The 6,000-nt window shown below is 43.8% G+C and overlaps 1 protein-coding gene and 1 long non-coding RNA gene across 2 annotated transcripts in view; one reads left to right on the forward strand and one right to left on the reverse strand.

Moving 5' to 3' along the window:
• The window catches only part of KATNA1 (katanin catalytic subunit A1), a 46,414-nt gene extending 40,535 nt beyond the window's left edge, over nucleotides 1–5,879 (reverse strand). The window contains exon 1 of the mRNA XM_029943915.1: nucleotides 5,712–5,879. The gene's annotated coding sequence lies outside the window, so the exon portion shown is untranslated. The remainder of the gene's footprint in view (nucleotides 1–5,711) is intronic.
• The window catches only part of LOC115295739, a 35,813-nt gene that overhangs the window by 14,192 nt on the left and 15,621 nt on the right, over nucleotides 1–6,000 (forward strand). The gene's annotated exons all lie outside the window — the stretch shown is intronic.

Raw genomic sequence — 6,000 nt, forward strand, 5'->3', positions numbered from 1 at the left:
CCAGCCAATCTGAATGAATGAACACTGCCAGGTTCTTGTTAGAACTACTAAGACTTCTTATTTTTGTCCAGTTCCTGACCCTTAGCACTCACATTCCTCTATCCTCAACCCTTGCGACCCAGAGCTGTGTGATGGCTCCTGCCCTGAAGAGATAAACGCCCTCCAGTGAAAGCCCGTCTGGAACCCTTGTGAGGAGACAGGGCTGAGGCAGGTGCTGGCGGTAAACAGTGGCTCTGGAGAAGCTGGGTATCAAAGCCTCATGTCTTTTCCTTAACTGACTCTATCCAGATCTTTCTTCATGTCCCCCTACTAAAAAAAAATCTAAATCAAGTTGTTACTTATATATAGGTGCCTCCCCGTACTTTTTTTTTTTTCTTCCTAAGGGCCATGATTCAATGTCCCAAAACTCATAGAATTCCCTCCAGGCCTTCAGTGAAGGTTCTGTGTTATGGATACTTCTAGTCAGATAAAATTGACATTTTCTGACAAACAAATGTAAAAGTCAATCCAAGGCCACATTAAAAATGACCGGAAAAATTCTTGATTATCAAAGAAACAATGTGTTTACTGAAAATAATATCAGGGCACCTGTGTGGCTCAGTCGGTTGGTTGGGCATCCAACTTCGGCTCAGGTTGTGATCTCAGTTAGTTAGTCTGAGCCCCACATCGGGCTTGCTGCTGTCAGCACAGAGTCCAGTTTGGATCCTCTGTCCCTCCCCCTCTCTCTGCCCCTCCTCCACTTGCACTCTCTCTCTCAAAAATAAACAAACAGGGGCACCTGGGCGGCTCAGTCGATTGCACATCCGACTTAAGCTCAGGTCATGATCTCACATTTCATGGGTTTGAGTCCGCATCAGGCTCTGTGCTGACAGCTTGGAGCCTGAAGCCTGCCTCAGATTCTGTGTCTCCCTCTTTATCTGTCCAATCCCTGCTTGTGCTCTCTCTCTCTCTCAAAAATAAATATTTAAAAAATTAAATAAATAAACATTTAAAAATCTCTTTAGTTAATTAAACAGGAGACAAAAATAAATTTTCCTATTCTTCTAGTAGTCTCTAAGTCAGCCTTCTTGGGGCGCCTGGGTGGCTCAGTCAGTGAAGCCTCTGACCTCGGCTCAGGTCAGATCTCACGTTCGTGGGTTCGAGCCCCGCGTCAGGCTCTGTGCTGACAGCTAGCTCAGAGCCTGCAGCCTGCTTCTGGTTCGGTGTCTCCTCCTTTCTCTGCCCCTCCCCCTCTCATGCTCTGTCTCTCTGTATCAAAAATAAATAAACATAAAAAAAAAGACAGCCTTCTCATTTGAACATCAATACTGCAAATTTATGAGATTCTCAAATTTCCAAGAAAATTACCTTATCACTGCTAAAACTACTCTGCAGGAGTACCGAGATGGGATCTACCTAGCACAATATCTAGTAATTTTTTTTTAACTTTTTTAATGTTTATTTTTGAGAGAGAGAGAGAGACCTGCACAGCAGGGTAGTGGCAGAGAGAGATGGAGAACAGAATATGAAACAGGTTTCAGCCTCTGAGCTGTCAGCACGGGGCTCAAACCCACAGACTACGAGATCATAACCTGAGCTGAAGTCAGATGCTTAACCAACTATGCCACCCAGGCGCCCCAATATCTGGCAATGTTTGAAGAAATTAAGGTATCTGGAGAAAAGCCTATAGACCAAATTTTAACCACCATGGACAGTAAACACTATCCACTGGTTCAATTAATAGAACACTTATAAAAATGACATTGTCCATGGGGCACCTGGGTGACTCAAACAGTTAAATGTCCAACTCTGAGTTTGGGCTCAGGTCATGATCTCACAGTTTGTGCACTCTGCACTGACAGTGTGGAGCCTACTTAAGATTCTCTCTCTCCCCCTCCCTCCCTTTCTCTCCCTCTCTCTCTCTCTCTCTCCGTTGCTCTGCTCCTCCTGCATGCTCGCTAGCTCTCTCTCTCTAAATAAATATATAAACTTTAAAAAAAGTTTAAAAATTTTAAAAAACAAGACTGTCCAGAAACTCAGATTCTTGAGTAGACATTATCAAAGAGAAAAATAACCCTAGGTGACGCCCACTTTATCTCACAAGGTCTTCCTTTACATTATCCTATCAGAACCAACCTTTTGCTTGCCTGGCTTGTGCATTTATTTCAGTTGATGACTAAATCAATGTATTTAAACTAAGTAAGATGCAACGTGAAATTTTAATTCAAGTAACAGAGTCAAAATTGTTATTTTATTTTTAAAGTTTATTTGTTTATTTTGAGCGACAGAGAGAGGGAGAGGGAGAGAGAATCTCAAACAGGCTCCAGAATGTTGGCAGAGAGCCCAGCCTGGAGCTCGTACCCATGAACTGTGAGATCATGACCTGACCCGAGATGGGAGTCGGACGCTTAATCAACTGAGTCACCCAGGTGCTCCCAGAGTCCAAACCTTTAAATAACAAAAAACATTATAGCAAAATTTCTAGCAAACTTATTATTTGCGATGGTGTGGTACCTCCACAAAGAAACAGAGTATCTTTGCCTCCTCGAGGATTAGGGAAAAGTGATCAGAGAGACAGAAAAAGAATAGGCAACAGACGCAAACATTTGAGTTCTAAGATTCCTATTCCCTTCCAAAACAACAAATATGAGGATTTTCCTATTCCACACCTAAAAAAAGGAGACCATATCCACTTAAGTTTTTAAGGAATTAGATTGGGCTCCACTAATAATTGCAGTTTTTACTGTAACGTGCATAGGTCAGTCATTCAAGAAATATTTACAGAGCACCTACTAGGTGGCAAGGAATTACACAGAAGACCAAAAAAAAAAAAAAAAAAAAAAAATTAAACCAGGGTGCCTGGGTGGCTCGTTAAGCGTCTTTTTTTCAGCTCAGGTCATGATCTCATGGGTTTGTGGGTTCAGGCCCTGCATCAGGCTCTGCACTGACAGCACAGAGCCTGCTTGGGATTCTCTCTCTCCCTCTCTCTCTCTCTCTGCCTGTCCCCTGCTCATGCTCTCTCAAAAATAAATAAACTTAAAAAAAAAAAAAACCTTTAAAATCTTGAAGTTTGGTAGAAGGGACATCATTTGATCTATCCTAAGTGTTTTTCTTTACTTAGGAAAAGAGAACAAGCATAGCATATTATTAAGCACAGGCTAAAAAAAATCAATATCAATGTTAAAAATACTTACCTGTAAAACTGATGTCCTAAAAGAAAAACAGATGAATGTCAATCCTACATTTTCTTGAAGGCATTTCAGTAAATCAAGTGTGTGTAACTTTAAAAGTGACAACACATTATTAAGCAACGTTCAAAATGTTCATCTCTGGGATGTAAGAACAACCATAATGCTAATTGACAGTTGATAATGATTATGAAAAAATATAATAAATGAGTGAGCCATGACCAATTACAGCCTGGCATACATTTTTCTTACCTTTATAATCATCATATGATTAACACTCAAGAAACACAACAACGTTATCAAAAGAGTGCCAAAGAGGGGCGCCTGGGTGGCTCAGTTGGTTAAGCCTCCGACTTCGGCTCAGGTCAGATCTCACGTTCGTGGGTTCGAGCCCCGCGTCAGGCTCTGTACTGACAGCTAGCTCAGAGCCTGGAGCCTGTTTCAGATTCTGTGTCTCCCTCTCTCTCTGACCCTCCCCCTCTCATGCTCTGTCTCTTCTGTATCAAAAATAAATAAAGCATTAAAAAAAAAAATTAAAAAAAAAAAAAAGAGTGCCAAAGAAAAAAACTGCTCAGGAAAAAATAATGTGTGTGTGTGTGTGTGTGTGTGTGTGTGTGTGTGTGTGTTTGGTAAACTTTCTCTCAGTTTACCCTAAATAAAACAAAAATAAATCAGTGAATATAAAAATTAAAATGCAACTTAAAAGCTACAATCAGGGGCACATGGGTGGCTCAGTCGGTTGAGCGACCGGCTTCGGCTCAGGTCATGATCTCATGGTTCTGGGTTCAAACCCAGCATCAGGCTCTGTGCTGACAGCTAGTTCGGAGCCTGGAGCCTGTTTCAGATTCTGTATCTCTGTCTCTCTCTGACCCTCCCCTGCTCGCGCTGTCTCTGTCTCTCAAAAATTTTAAAAGATTAAAAAAAAATTTTATTAAAAAAAGCTATATTCAAGTTGTGCCAATAAATACTACAAGCAAAATCTATTTAGCATGTTATCAACACTGACCATATTGATTTAATACACTTTTTACTTTATTTTAAAAATTTTTTCTAATGTTTTATTTATTTTTGAGAGAAAGAGAGAGAGACATTGTGAGCAAGGGAGCATCAGAGAAAGAGGAAGACACAGAATACGAAGACAGGCTCCAGGCTCTGAGCTGTCAGCACAGAGCCCGATAGCGGGCTCGAACCCACGAACCGTGAGACCATGATTTGAGCCTGTGAGCCGGACGCTCAACAGATTGAGCCACCCTGGCGCCCCGATACACTATCTTTTAACCAGTCAGTAACTAAAAAGGACCCAAACCACTGTTGTAAAGGGAAATTCAACAATGTTAGTACAGTAAGTTCTATAAGACTCTCTAATCCTTAGTAGTTGCCAGAACTGTACACCAGTTCCAAAATATCGTGTAAAATCTGTTGTATAATATGCCTACTATTGAATCTGTAAAATGTAAAAGCTTCTCCAATAACCAACGCCACAGAGGAGCTGTGCAGAGCTTTCCACAGTCCAGGAATGTTGGAAATTGATCAGTACTCCCCCCCCCCCTCCCGCCCTTTTTAAATGGCTTGATACAGGTCACAAGTTAATACCAATACAAAACAAAGCGTTCTGCCACTATTTCTGCGTGAGAATTTACTGATTACAAAAATGATCTCCTTTGGAAAAGACAATAGGGCTGCACAATAAGACATTTAGGCCTCTGAACTTTACAAGAATCTTCCTTGCCACCGGCGTGTCCTATCATTGTGGCAAAGATCTATCGCACACATTCTAAAACATTAGGAATGTTTCCAGCAGTAACTAAAGGACTGATTTCAACGAGGAACACATAAATGAACCCTTTGAAGAGAGAAGGATGCAACATTGGAATTAAGAACTGATATAAAAATGGCACTTGGTAGTTAAAAGAGAAAATTATTTTTTGTGAAATCAGGGCTATCCACTGTAAGGCACTTAAGGATCCACGTTTATCTCTAACTCCACCACCACATAATATGCCATATGAAACAAACGTTCAGAAGGGATGCCTTTCCTAAAAGGTACCAACTCTCAACAAAAGGGCCAAAAGCCTTCCAGAGCACGCCTGGCCTCGGAATAAATAAGAATATCCTCAACAATATCACACCAACCTAATAAAGTGTAAGAAAAGAAGCTGCATCTCAATGTCATGGCTTTCGAGGTTTTTCGGCGGGGAGAATTTGGAAACGGGGCGTGTTATGGATTCCGGAGAAATCCGCTCAAAAAAAGCGAAGAAATAAAGACGAGTTTTTCCGGCCAGAGACTTTTCTAATGACAGAGGCCTAGAAACGGGATCGCCAAGAGGCCCCCCAAAGTCCGAGGCGGGACAGGATTCCTCAGGCAGGGGAACCGTCACCTGAGCCACAGGTGGCAGCGACATCAAGGACCTAAGACCTCGACGCCGGCAAGGGCAGGCTCAACTGCAGGATGGGCAGCGGGCTCCCAACGTCCGCCCTGAGTCCCTCGCCAAGCTGGCCCCGGGAATCGGGCAACCGCCGAGCACCGGGAGAGGGAACACTCACCTGAGGCTGCCGAGGCTCCTCGGGACACCGCCCGCCGCCAGGCGGAGGGGAAGGGCCGTGCGTGGCTCACGGCGGCTAGGGAGCAGGGCCCTGCCCAGCCCCAACCACTCCGCCCGGTTCACGGACCCAGCACTGCTGGGTCCAACCGTCACCAGCCCCCGGTGCTGCTTCACCTAGCCGGGAATTTGAAGGCAAACCCGCCAGGGTCACTTCCGGTGCTGGGGGTGGCCTCGGCAACTCCGGCGCACGCGGGGCCACACCCCGGGAGCGAGGACGCCGGGCGGCGTGC

This window comes from Suricata suricatta, chromosome 7 (assembly GCF_006229205.1).
Source record: "Suricata suricatta isolate VVHF042 chromosome 7, meerkat_22Aug2017_6uvM2_HiC, whole genome shotgun sequence".
In the NCBI taxonomy this organism is placed as follows: domain Eukaryota; kingdom Metazoa; phylum Chordata; class Mammalia; order Carnivora; family Herpestidae; genus Suricata; species Suricata suricatta.